Raw genomic sequence first — 15,205 nt, 5'->3', positions numbered from 1 at the left:
GATTTCCTCAGTGAGTAAACATTTTAATTTACGTACCACATGTACGTGTAGCAAATGAGCAATGATAATGATGCCAAGACATACAAGAAATTAGGATAGTTTTATAGGGTTCATCGATTTAGGAAGAGCGTTGAACAACGTAAAGTGTAGCAAGATGTTTGGGATTCTCACGAAAGTACGCATAAACAACAGAGAAATAGGGTAAAACGTAATATTTACAGAAACATGTTGGATGAAGAAGAAAGGAAGATCAAGAAAGAAGTGCTCGCTTTAAATATTGCGTAACGATATGATGCAGTCTTTGTCCCCTACTTCTCCACCTATACATCGAAGAAGCAATGACGCAAACAAAAACATTCAGCTGTGCGATTAAAATTCATCTTAAAACGATATCAAAGATAAGATTTGTAGACATCACAGCTCTTCCCTGAAGGAATTGAAGATGGAATACAATACCTCTTCAGTAGAATGATCAGTCTGACAATCACAGAATACGGACTAAGAGAAGGAAAGATGAAAGTGAAGAGAAGTAGCGGAGACGATATTAGCCATAAATTTACCATCAATATTGAAGATAACATAGTAGACGAAAGTAAGGAAATCTGCTACCTTTGAAGTCTAATAATACATACAATGGACAAAGTAAGAAGAGCATAAAAAGTAAATTAACACAGGCCAAGAGTGTATCCCCGGCGAAGAGAAGTCCGCTTGTATCAAACTAAATTTCTGAGAATATACTTTTGGGGAATATCATTGAACGGAAACGGGTCGCGTAAGAAGAAAATCGAAACACAGAAGGATGCTGAGAAGAGGACTGATAAGATAAGTAATGAGTATATTATCTGCAGACTAGGAAGACTTCCTGACCGACAGGAAGACAGGACAAGTGTTAAGACGCCAGAGAATAACTTCCGTGGTACTAGAGGAGCCTTGTAAGGTAAACCTGATAGTGGTAGCAGGATACTGAAATATTTGCATCACATAGTGGAGTACGTTCGCTGAAAGTGGCACTCAGATATGAAGAGGTTGCATATGAGAGTATGTCATAGCTGTTCGAATTAGAGCACCGATGATCCAAAACAAAAAAAGTCCAGAGATTAACATTTCGTTCATAAACGCCGAGATGTGCCCTTTGTGATGTCGTTTGCTACAATGAACACGGGACTTCGACGCTTACTGCTTCAGACGTTACACTGTTTTTAGCTGGAACCCGACAATCCTTCGCAGTTGCTAAATACGTACAGAAATTGAATGTGCGTCCTAATCTCTTTCTACCACCTCTCTCATTCTATTTCGCTCCCCTCCCTCTCATCGTCCATCTCATCCTCCTACTCCCCCCCCCCCCCTCCTCTATCATCTCCCCGTTCTCGATCTCAGTGTCCATCTCCTTCCCCCTCTCTTTCAATCTCCTCTTCCTTCCCCCTCTCTGTCATTGGGACTTGTTTATTGTTTTGCCAACGGAAACGTGATTGGGAAATGAAGTCGCTTAAAATAAATGGGTAAATCGGTTGAGATCATTGGTATAGAGGGTATGAGAGAATTCTCCTTTTTAGCATAGTTTGAATCTGCAGATGGGTGGGAATACGAAGTTTCAGACGATTCAGGTTCCATAGAAGCATTCTAATCGCAAACCGATAAGCCAAAATACAAATTTCCTGTTTTCTGCGAAAGCCGACAGCAAAGAAAAAAAACAGCACGTAGTTGTGCTTACAGTTTTTGTTTAAGCAGTAAGTAAGGACAGAGCATGGATGTGGGAGAAAATATTTGACTAATGATTTAAATACATGGTTATGGTAGTCAGAACTGACTGCGAGAAAGAAAATGAAGTAGCTTATTTTCACAGCACAGTGTTTTCTTTCTTTCTGCTTGTTTTAACAGAAAACATGTACATTATTCTTTAAAAAATACAACCTATGTCTGTCTGTATGTTTATTAGACTATTGAGTAATGGACCTTTCGAGATCTTAGCTAACAACGTTTTCCTTTTACATATCCTACTTCCATCCGAATTTTAATTAGACTATATGATGATGATGATGATGATGGTGATGATGTTTGGTTTGTGGGGCGCTCAACTGCGCAGTTATCAGCGCCCGTACAAATTCCTAACCTTTGCTCAGTACAAACTCGTCGCTTTCATGAATGATGAGGACAACACAAACACCCAGTCATATCGAGGCAGGTGAAAATCCCTGACCCCGCAGGTAATCGAATCCGGGTCCCCGTCCTCGGGAAGCGAGAACGCAATAGTTAGACCACGATTTACGGACTATTAGACTATAGAATATAGACTAACATAAAAAATTTGATTTAAATCTGGCAACAACTTTAGAAGACACTAGGCAACTATGTTAAACAACTACTTCGCATTATACAATAGTACTGTTTTTATTTTATATATACTACATATGTCAAAAATTTGTACCCAATGTCCCACCGACCGTCTATTAAAGTAACATGAAAAAATTTGAAGTAAATCGGTAGAGAGCTTTTCGAGATTTTTTCGTGTAACTTTAAACAACGACTTGTCTTTATACAGCTGGATGGATTACACATATGGCACAGTGAACTACAATCGGTCGGAAGTGCGCCAGTCGGATTTATGTAACAGCGCAGCACAAACTGAGTTCAGTGTACTCTGGAAAACGTACATAGCAGAGGAGGAGGAAAAGTGTTTTATATTTCATTCATAAAGAATACAAAAAAGGCGCAAGCAGCAGCGGAAGAGCGGCCAGTAGCTCGAGAGCGGTCCCGACTGGTTTGCGCGTCCTTCTGAGCGCTTGTCTCCCGAGGCGGTCTCTTCTGATGCAGCAACACACCGCGTTTGATGTCGGCAGCCTTAGGTAGTCAACTTGATTTTCTTTGAACTACTTTGACAAGCGTTGGCTTTTAGCTCCGCTTATTCCTTCCATGTCTGAGTAGCAAATCTTAAGCTGTGATCTATTTGCTTTTGTTCAGAAACTTCCCGAGGACTTGTTTATTTCATTTACGTTCGGTTTTTTTGGCAGAGGTACAAAATCTGGAGATTGGACCGTCGACCCTGGAACACATGAAACGAACGAAGAGACTGACCTTTCTCCAACGTCCAGAGTGAACACGTGGCTTGAAGTTGGGTGGAATTTGTCGGTCTGAATGGAGTGTCTCTTATTTTTACCAACTACTTACAGCTGAATGCCAATTTCATAGCCCCCATTTAAATATTTTTACGGTTTACCCATTAGGAAACAGAGCGAGGTGACGCAGTGGTTATCACACTGGACTCGCATTCGGGACGACGACGGTTCAAACCCACGGACGGCCACCGTGATTTAGGTTTTCCATAATTTCCCTACATCGCTTCAGGCACATGCCAGTATGGTTCCTTTGAAAAGGCAACTGCCGATTTCCTTCCCCATCCTTCCCTAACCCAATGGACCGATGACCTTGCTGTTTGGTCCCCTCCCCCAAACCGACCGACCGACCTTCTGGGAAATATTAGCAGTACAAATTTAACTACGATCATATCCATAAATTTGCTCACTAACAATTAAAAAGTGGATTTTCTTCTTCCTCCGGTTGCTATTTTTTAAATCATGGTCTACTTTTCAACTTGTCTTACCGGTGTGTCTGGTAAAATATAGAACCGTTGTGCACTGTTCGATAATATCGCTCGGCTAATGATTAGTGTGTATTATTTAATTTTAGAAATTTAGTTGACAAACTGAATCAAATTCTGGTATCACAAGCTCTCGAACCTTCACCAAGAGTCGGCAAATCTCTGTCTACGTCCCGATTACATAGGTCCTTCTTCTATGTGCAATTAACATTTCGTAGAGGACGTTAATTATATTCGTGCAATTACATTCGACACTATCATGTACAATACATCAGTATTTACCAGTGCAAATCGGATATGTCTTTCATTTAGTAGATCAATGCAGAAAAGATATTACACTGAAGAGCCAAAAAATTGGTATGGGCATGTGCATTCAAATACAGAGATATGTAAACAAGCAAAATACGGCGCTGCGGTCGGCAACGTCTATATAAGACAAGTTTCTGGGACATTTTGTTAGATCAGCTGCTGCTGTTACAATGCCAGTTAATCAAGATTTAAGTGAGTTGAATATGGTGTTATCGTCAGCGCGCGAGCGATGGGACACAGCATCTCCAAGGTAACGTGGAGTGTCGATTTTCCCGTACGATCATTTAACGAGTACACCGTGAATACCAGAAATCCGGTAAAACATCAAATCTCCGACATATCTGCGGCCGGAAAAAGATCCTGCAAGAACGGGACAAACGACAACTGGAGAATATCGTTCGGCGTAACGGAAGTGCAAACCACCCGCAAATGGCTGCAGACTTCAATGTTGGGCCATCAGCAAGTGTCAGCGTGCGAACCATTCAACGAAACGTCATCGAAATAAGACTTCGGAGTCGAAGGCCCACTCGTGTACCCTTGAACAGTACGACACAAAGCTTTACGCCTCGCCTAGTACCGTAAATACGATATTGGACACTGTTGATGACTGGAAACATGCTGCCTGGTCGGACGAGTCTCGTTTCAAATTGTATCGACTGGATGGACGTGAACGGGCATGTAGACAACCTCATGAATCCAGGAAACCTGCATCTCAGAAGGGGACTGTTAAAGCTCTTAGAGGCTCTGCAATGGTTTGGAGCGTGTGTAGTTGGATTGATATGGGGCCTCTGATACGTCTAGATACGACTCTGACAGCTGACAGGTACGTAGGCATCCTGTCTGATCACCTGCATCCATTAATGTCCATTGTGCATTCCGACGGACTTGGGCAATTCAAGCAGGGCAATGCGACACCCCACACGTCCAGAATTGCTACAGAGTGGCTCCAGGAACACTCTTCTGCGGTTAAACACTTCCGCTGGTCACCAAACTCCCCAGACATGAACATTATTGACCATATGTGGGATGCTATGCAACTTGCTGTTCAGAAGACAGCGCAACTCCCTCGTACTCTTACGGATTTATGGACAGCCCTGCAGGATTCATGGTGTCAGTTCCCTCCAGAAATACTTCAGACATTAGCCGCGTCCTGCCACGTCATGTTGCGCCACTTCCGCGTGCTCACGGAGGCCCTACATGATGCTAGCCAGGTTGTAACATTATGTGATTGCCTTATCATTTTAAATCATTCACTAATCGAGCAGTTGCTCGGCAACAGCTACAGTTAGCAAATAATGTTGCCAGAATGTAAAAGGTGAACGACCTGTGACGTAACTTGTTTATTGTCGAAGCGCCGTCAGAGATGCTGTAAGTTATTGACTTTGAAAACCGCGGCGCGAGAAACGGACAGAAGAAGAACACTTTTTTACACATTTTTTTTTTTTTTTGATGTACGAGATATTCTCGATGAACAGCTACTCATTCTTCTCTTGTCTCCTGTAACGTGTGTCGGACGCGCATGTCTTGCCGCCGTATTATTATTGTTAAAAATAATATTGTTCTAGTGTAAAGTAAATGTGTAATACTAAAAGTGCCTAGAAGTAGATTTATTGTGCGACGTGTATGTGAAAACGTCAATGGAATTGTTTTCATTACGAGAAGTGCCAGTCAAAACGGCATCCATGTTAAATCCTTCGTTGCAGTGTAAGTTCGTCTATTAATTGCCATAAATTCAGATTTAAATGGAACTGGTGTATAAACTATTTATTTAATATAGAATCTATGTCTCACTCCTTCATGAAGTTATTTAATTTTCTTTATGTTTCTGCCAAATAGAGAGTTCACAGTCACGAATTTTTTCGTCGAAATCGGACGGAAGTTGTATGCGGCGAAATATTTTCTCCGCGCCATGTTCTATTGGTAAATGCATGATAAACTACGGTCCCTTAGGAAATTCATGTTGAGCTATCCAAAAATAATTATATTTTGAATAGGCATTTACTCTCTTCCGCAATGCAACTTCCGACTGATCAGACGATCCAACAAGAAACAGCCGCACACGGTTGGCGTTCGCAAATGTGTTTCCACCGCTGATTATAGCTATATGTTACAGCACAAAAGTAAACATATTGTTATAATTAGCGGCTACGAACGGGGACATTTATGACTGTATGTTTATGTATACACATTACGTAAACATATCGTTATAAGGTGTAGCAATTTTTTTGGCTCTTCAGTGTATACATACGCTGTTTGTTCCCCTGGAGGTTAGACTATTCAAAACTCCTTGATTTTTCCAGAGTAGTTGGGGCAGGGATAACAGCGCTTCTTATCGAAAGCCTTTACTAAACTGATAGTTCATTTATGATACATTGTGCCACAATTTCGATGTACCATATTGTCCACAATGGAAACAAAGCTCATTAATAATTAAATATTGGTTCTACCATTCATAACACTACTATGATATATTACAAATATCTGACAATTATATACTTGAAGCATTCATGTCAGTGCTTAATGTCAGGTCGACATCCGGGTCATTAGTGACTGCGAACTAAACAGAGTGGCCGGAAGTCGGGAGAGGGGCTGCCCTATTTGAAGATGCGGCGTGTATGACGTCCCGATGTTGCGGCTAGATGCAGTGAAATGCTGTGAGTGTACAGACAACATCTAATAAATCTCTTACAAGCACATCTTTAAGTGAACATGGTAGCACATCGCGAGTTAACCGACTTAGAACGTGGGATGGAAATCAAGGGCAAGACGCAGGGGTCGTAACATAATGGAGATAACACAAGAAATTGTGTTCCATAGTCAAGAAGTTCTAGGGTGGATCTTCAGTATAGCAGAGATAATGCCCGCACATACGAAACCCGCCGTAAATTGCCGACCACAAGTGTTTGACGATGGGACGCAACGTCGCCTACGCGGAGGTACATGAGGTGCTCGACACTCTAGTTTGAGACAGATCGGCGCCGATTTGAGTGTGTACCTTTCAGAATCCAGTTCTAGCAGTACTGTAAGCAGACAAAAGCTCCAGCAGACGACGACCGACTCGTATATCTCTGCCTTACTGTGAGTTTTCTTTCATCACTCAGCTGGATATTGCTTCCACGGTCTTTTTTACTACACAGCTCTTCATTTTCTCTGTCATCTGTACATTTCATTTTCCTCACAACGGCTGAGTAGTGTAGCGTTCCATTGAATACACATATTTTAAGATATATATTTGGTTGGGTGACAGGGATGGCAACTGCACTGCTGACGACATTTGTTGACCTGTCACCGGATGCTGTTTGCTGCTGATAACCGCACAGTGTCTTCGGATAAAATGAAATCTGAAGGCATTACGCGATACGAAATACTCTGTGTGTTGCACTAAAACTGGTTTTGTCGAGGTTCCACCATCGTTTGTACACCCTTTATTCTGAGACACATTATAGTGAACCCACAAATCCCATATTGTTTATTGAAGATATAGATTAAACAAGTGTGGGGAAGAAAATGAGTCATTGTCTAATTAAAGGAGTCGTAAAGATAGTCGCCTGAAACGGTTTAACGAAGATGCCGAAAGTCAAATGCAATTAATGTCACAGCAATGTTAACGCCACTAATCTAGTTACTCAAATGTTACGCCATCTAGTCTAGTCTGTGGTGTTCTCTTCGAATCCTAAATACACTGATATTATTATAATCAGGGCCGTACGTGCAAAATACATTTAGCAAACAAACTAAATTTCGTGACGTAGCTACAAATCCACGAAGCGTTAATGCTGATACCTTGAGAACCATTGCAGTTAAAGTTCATTTTTTCAGCTGTAGGATATTGCGGGAAATTTAAACATTACTATCCGACAGCATAAAAATAAAATCCTCCTGCTGACGATCATACTTTTGTGGGTCCACCATTACGTTTCTCGAAATAATATGTCTGCAGACGATGGCAAATCACCCTGAAACTAGTATGAGTTTAAAAGAGACGGTGTCACGTATCACATCAAACACTGAAATTTCATTTTCTCCAAAGATACGTTTCAGTTATAACCAGCAAACTGCATCCGCTGAGCAGACAGTTGCAAACTAATCGCCCTTCAGGGAACCCTATTAAATATTATCACTCAGAATGAATGTAGACATTGGATTGTAGCGGAACGCAAAACTACTCATACATTATGGCCAAAATTAAATGAGTAGGTAAGTGACGAAATAAAGTGGTAACAATATAGGTACAATCAAATACATAAGAGTGGATAGTATTAAGTGAATCGGGCTTAGACATGCAATAGCAGTTAAGTTGAAACTGGAAACGGTAATTTCTAATATGAGATTCCGGCTGAGTACAAGTGGCTTGTTGATTACGGACCTCTTCAAAATACAGTTCATCTCTTTGTAAACGTAGGAAAACTCGGCAGAATAATACAAGTATCTGAAACGCATGAGTAAATTAAGAAAACACCCAGAAACTAAGAATGTTATTTCGTGTTAATTTACACTATCTCCTCACACTTCCAATAGATTTTTAAAAGAATTGGCGCTATACTCTATTTAAGTAAACTTTTTATGAAACGTGACATTTGAAACGAATTGTTTTCCTATGTAACAAAAATCCATGTATTTAATATTATACTATGTGAAACATTTTTTCCTGTAACATACACTTAATAGATCATATACTGAAATATCAAGCAAACAATTTAAATCAAAATAAATAAATTAATAATTTTCTGCTGTACTCAGTGCATATAGTCAAAATATGACTTTAATTACATGAAGAGGGAAATATCTTCCAGAATTTCCTTTGGTTACACTTATACAAAACTGAAAATATATTGTAAACAGTCATTCAGTAACATTATTTTCATTATAACAGTTTCCACACGTCACATTAATCCTCTGATAACAGCAGAATGGGCAAAATTTAAAAATATAAGTTAGGAAACTACTGAAAAAGATGGGAAATCGATGCGGAATCGGCTACCTTCGTCCGTCCTCTCTCGAATAGTCAACTTCCATCATGGGGAGACAACTACCAACGGTTATACACTATGAGGAAGGCATCTTTATTTTCGGGGGAAGATAGCAACAGTTCACGTTTCCTAACTTGAATGCAAACGATACGTGGCTGAGATTCACACTTCAAAGGCATCACGCACTTAACACCTAAAATGGTACGTTACAATAGACTAAAATGGAGTTACTTACATTTTGCAACGACACCTTCACACGTTTAAGGTTGAACGGACTTCAAAGGCTTCACGCACCTTGCGAAAATGATATCTCCAAATATCCTAGAATGGAGCTACTTCCATTTTGCAGTAACCTCTTTATACGTTTCAGGGTGGATAGAATCCGAGAAATCTTCAGAAAGCGTCCTCACTCATTGTTGAAATAGAGCTGTGTCGACATTCTTCCTGAGAAATCTGCGTTGATCAACATACTATGAAACAAACTCCTTTGGTTTATTATTCACACATCAAAAAAAGGTTCTGCATCACCTCGGTTACGAGAGTTCCGGAACCTGTAGAGAAAGTTGGAATAGAGATTAACATAAACCATTTCCGCCCTTTTCATTGCTCATGAAAACCACACATTGCATGTAGTTCCAACATACAGAAAACTCTTCAAAGGTGCTGGACCAGATTGCTGTACTCACCGGTACCTCTAATACACAGTAGCACGCCCTCTTGCATTGATGCATGCCTCTATTCGTCGTGGCAGACTGTCCACAAGTTCGTCCAGGCGCTGTCGGTCCAGCTTGTCCCACTCCACAACGGCGATTCGGCGTAGATCCCTCAGACTGGTTGGTGGGTCACGTCGTCAATAAACCGCCCTTTTCAGTCCATCCCAGGCATGTTCAATAGGGTTCATGTCGGTAGAACATGCTGGCCACTCTAGTCCAGCGATGTGATCCTGAAGCAAGTCATTCATAAGCTGTGCACGATGGCGGCGCAAATTGTCGTGCATGAAGAAGAATGCCTAGCCAATATGCTGCCGATATGGTTTCACTATCGGTCGGAGGATGGCATTCAGGTATCGTACAACCGTTACGGCGCCTTTCATGACCACCAGTGGCGTACGTCGGCCCAACATAATACCACCCCAAAACAGCAGGGAACCTCCACCTTGCTGCACTCGCTGGACAATATGTCTAAGGTGTTCAGCCTGACACAGTTGTCTTTAAACACGTCTCCTATGATTGTCTGGTTGAAGGCATATGCGACACTCATCTGTGAATAGAACGTGATGCCAATCCTGGGTGGTCCATTCGGCATATTGTGGGACCATCTGTATCGCACTGCGTGGTGTCGTGCTTGCAAAGATGTACCTTGTTATGGACGTTGGGAGTGAATTTGTGCATCATGCAGCCTATTGCGCACAGCTAGAGTCGTAACACGACGTCCTGTGGCTGCACAAAAAGCATTATTCAACATGGTGGCGTTGCTTTCTGGGTTCCTCCGAGGCATAATCTGTAGTTAGCGGTCATCCACTGCAGTAGTAGCGCTGGGGCGGCCTGAGCGAGGGATGTCATCGACAGTTTCTGTCTCTCCGAATCTCCTCAATGTCCGAACAACATTGCTTTGATTCACTCAGAGACACCTGGGCACTTCCCTTGTTGAGAGCCCATCCTGGCACGAGGTAACAATGCGGACGCGATCGAACTGTGGTACTGACCGTACAGGCATGGTTGAGCTACACACAACACGAGCCGTGTACCTCCTTCCTGGTGGGATAATTGAAACTGATCGGCCGTCGGACCCACTCCGTCTAATAGACGCTGCTCATGCATGGTTGTTTACATCTTTGGGCGGGTTTAGTGTCACCTCTGAATTGTAAAAGGGACTGTGTCTGTGACAGAATATCCACAGTAAACGTCTATCTTCAAGAGTTCTGGGAACCGGGGTGATGCAAAACTTTGTTTGATGTGTGTACTATGGCGTTACAAAAAGGTACGGCCAAACTTTCAGGAAACATTCCTCACACACAAATAAAGAAAAGATATTAAGTGCACATGTGTCCGGAAACGCTTAATTTCCATGTTAGAGCTCATTTTAGTTTCGTCAGTATGTACTGTACTTCCTCGATTCAGCGCCAGTCGGCCCAATTGAAGGAAGGTGATGTTGACTTCGGTGCTTGTGTTGACATGCGACTCATTTCTCTACAGTACTAGCATCAAGCACATCAGTACGTAGCATCAACAGGTTAGTGTTCATCACGAACGTGGCTTTGCAGTCAGTGTAGTGTTTACAAATGCGGAGTTGGCAGACGCCCATTTGATGTATGGACTAGCACGGGCCAATAGCCGTGGCGAGGTACGTTTGTATCGAGACAGATTTCCAGAACGAAGGTGTCCCGACAGGAAGACGTTCGAAGCAATTGATCGGCGTCTTACGGAGCACGGAACATTCCAGCCTATGACTCGCGACTGGGGAAGACCCAGAACGACGAGGACATCTGCAATGGACGAGGCAATTCTTCGTGCAGTTGACGATAACCCTAACGTCAGCGTCAGAGAAGTTGCTCCTGTACAATGTATCGTTGACCACGTCACTGTATGGAGAGTGCTACGGGAGAACCAGTTGTTTCCGTACCATGTACAGCGTGTGCAGGCAGTATCAGCAGCTGATTGGCCTCCAGGGGTCCACTTCTGCGAATGGTTCATCCAACAATGTGACAATCCTCATTTCAGTGCTAATATTCTCTTTTCAGATGAGGGTTCATTCCAACGTGATCAAATTGTAAATTTTCACAATCAACATGTGTGGGCTGACGAGAATCCGCACGCAATTGTTCAATCACGTCATCAACACAGATTTTCTGTGAACGTTTGGGCAGGCATTGTTGGTGATGTCTTGATTGGGCCCCATGTTCTTCCACCTACGCTCAATGGAGCACGTTATCACGATTTCATACGGATACTATACTGTGCTGCTAGAACATGTGCCTTTACAAGTACGACACAACATGTGGTTCATGCACGATGGAGCTCCTGTTCATTTCAGTCGAAGTGTTCGTACTCTTCTCAACAACAGATTCGGTGACTGATGGATTGGTAGAGGCGGACCAATTCCATGGCCTCCACGCTCGCCTGACCTCAACCCTCTTGACTTTCATTTATAGGGGCATTTGAAAACTCTTGTCTACGCAACCCCGGTACCAAATGCAGAGACTCTTCGTGCTCGTATTGTGGATGGCTGTGATACAATACGCCATTATCCAGGGCTGCATCAGCGCATCAGGGATTCCATGCGACGGAAGGTGGATGCATGTATCCTCGCTAACGGAGGACATTTTGAATATTTCCTGTAACAAAGTGTTTGAAGTCACGCTGGTACGATCTGTTGCTGTGTGTTTCCAGTCCATGATTAATGTGATTTGAAGAGAAGTAATAAAATGAGCTCTAACATGGAAAGTAAGCGTTCCCGGACACATGTCTACATAACATATTTTCTTTCTTTGTGGGTGAGGAATGTTTCCTGAAAGTTTGGCCGTACCTTTTTGTAACACCCTGTATATTTTGAAACGGAAATTGATTTTACAACACAAACAGCCTGATCGTTGCCTTTGTCGACTTCAAAAAGACTCATGAATCTATCGACTAGAAAACTCTCTTCAAAATTTTAGTTGAATACAAAGTAGATAACAAAGTACATGCTATCATAGAGCAAACCTTGACCAACACGGCCTCCAAAGTAAAGTTCTGTGGGGAACTATCAGAGCCCTTTAAAATTTGCATAGGTGTCAGACAAGGTGACGGCCTCTCACCTCTCCTTTTCAATCTAGTGTTAGGTAAGGTAATAAAAGAATGGGAAATATCACAACAGGTGATAACCTTAGGATACCTACAGATTAATGCCTGGCTTTTGCAGACGATTTGGCGATTGTCACGAAAGGTATAAACGAAAGAAAGGAAGCTATTGAAAGACTACACGAAATCGCTTCCAAAACTGGACTACAGACCTCTTACGAAAAGACACAGTTCATGAGCTCAAATAAACTCTCATCTCTGAACACGAAGTACGGCACGACTTACAAAACGGCAAACTTAAAATACCTCGGTGAAACATTACAAATGAGCGGACATAACAGAGACTCAAACTAAGAAAGAAAAATGAAACTGAACAAGGCATACAAAGTAGTGTGGAATAATTACAACAAATATTCTATCTCACGAAAAGCCAAATTACGCCACTACGACACGGTGGTGCTGCCCGAAGTACTGTATGCAGGAGAGACCACACTAATACTAGGGCATACGCGTATCAGGCAACTAAAAAAAGCAGAACGGAAAATACTTAGGAGAATAATTGGCGCAACTAACAACAATGGAATATGGATCTAGAAACCTGTAGAGGATCTATACAAACATAGGGAGACAATCACAGAAAAGATTAGAAAACGCGGACTACAAGTCTATGGACACCTACACAGAATGTCATCACACAGACTGGCTTTCCGGCCAAATGTACTTTTAACCTAGGGAACAGATGATAGTCACTGGGCGAAGTCAGGACTATAGCGTGGGTGGGTGATTATGTTCCACTGAAACTGTGGCAGGAGAGCAACGGTTTGCCGAGCGGTGTGTGGGCGAGCGTTGTCATGGAGAATGTGTACGCCCTTGCTCAACATTCCTCTTCTCCGGTTCTGAATTGCCGGTCTGATTTTTTTCAGAGTCTCGCAGTACCTGCCAGCTATAATTGTGGTCCCAGCGATTCAGCTCCGACGACGAGGTGAAAGAGGTTCATAACTTTCTGAACAGCATGGCGGCGAGCTGGTGTGACATGGGCCTACAAAAACTGCCACAGCTTCTACAGGAATTCATCGACAGAAATTGTGATTATGTCGAAAAATAGCTAAATGTTCAAGCTGTAAACTGGTGTAAACCATAAACAGTTCTATGTACTTATAGAAAAGAAGGAGACCTTACTTTTGAGATTACCGTCATATGTGTGTGTATGTGTGTGTGTGTGTGTGTGTGTGCATTACGTAGTAGATACAAGTATGTCAATACGTTTAGTTCTTCACGTCATTTTCTTGTTTTATCAGTCTAGAATTTGTTTTAGTTTTAAGAATTGTTTGATTTTAAACTTTCTTAGTAAATTACATAACGAACGAATCTTAGTTCCGCAAATGAGGAGACGTAAGCTTCTTACAAACAGAGCTTCCATCTTTATGGTGTCGTATGGCAAAATAAACGCAAAGAACAAGTGGACGAAGGGATTATGAGTCAAGCTGCCAGAACAAATTTGTAGAGTATAAGTTTTTACAGAACTGTTACTGAAACGTAAACATGTCAAAACGATAACTAAAAGAACGAGAAATAATTGAATAATATATTCAGTGGTAATTTGCCATTTAAAATGATTTTGTAGTGTAACCTCCTGAAGACTGGTTTGATGCAGCTCTTCTATCTAGTCTACATATACTCCTATAAAAAATACATTGTAGTCGTTAAAAGTATGTTAATGTGTTACTTTTCTTCATGTCACTCTCTTGTTTTATAGGTTAGAAAAAACTTCTGCAGCGTCATCATATCATGTAGCAAAACACATGACCAAAATCATATTGCAACACTATGAAGTGAAGAACAGCAGAGGAGTGATAAACGCAAATGAACTTATAATACTAATAAAAGTCTTACGCATTCTAGAAGCAGCATCGCTTATTTCTTTAGACGTAGAGACCTAGCGTAGGCCGTCACACTCACCGCAGGCACAGTAAAACTAATCGAATGAAACCTAGTGACATACAGGAATCTACCTGCAGATAATATAGAAATAACCAAAATTCTTTAAGTAATCACACGCCTAAATTATTTCCAGTCTGAAAACGAATTTCCCTTACAAAAAGATGGCCTTTCAGTGGGATACCCCATTTCAGGAACATTGGCAACCATGTTCATCAACCATACAGAACACAAAACCTTTTGTACTGTCGTCTCAAAGAAAGCATCCCAAATTGTTTACAGGTAATATTAAAAGGATGATGTAACATGTATTGTAGATGAATAATCAGAGAAAATGCTAGATAAACTTCATACTGACACAAACGGTAGGTGCCATACATAAAGACACTCAATTTACAATGGAAAAAGAAAAACAAAAACAAATACCTTTCTTGACATAACAATGAAGAAAGACAGAAATAAGCACACATTTGGCATTTTCAGAGAGCCAACAGCCATTGACACAGTTACACATGCCACACCCAACAACCCAGACAATCAAAAATTAAATGGCCCTACGGCACATGTTAAACAATCTAAATAATATTTCACTCAGGAAAGAAAACTACGAGAAA

This window comes from Schistocerca americana, chromosome 1 (genome assembly GCF_021461395.2).
Source record: "Schistocerca americana isolate TAMUIC-IGC-003095 chromosome 1, iqSchAmer2.1, whole genome shotgun sequence".
Taxonomy (NCBI): Eukaryota; Metazoa; Arthropoda; class Insecta; order Orthoptera; family Acrididae; genus Schistocerca; species Schistocerca americana.
This window is presented reverse-complemented; position numbering follows the sequence as displayed.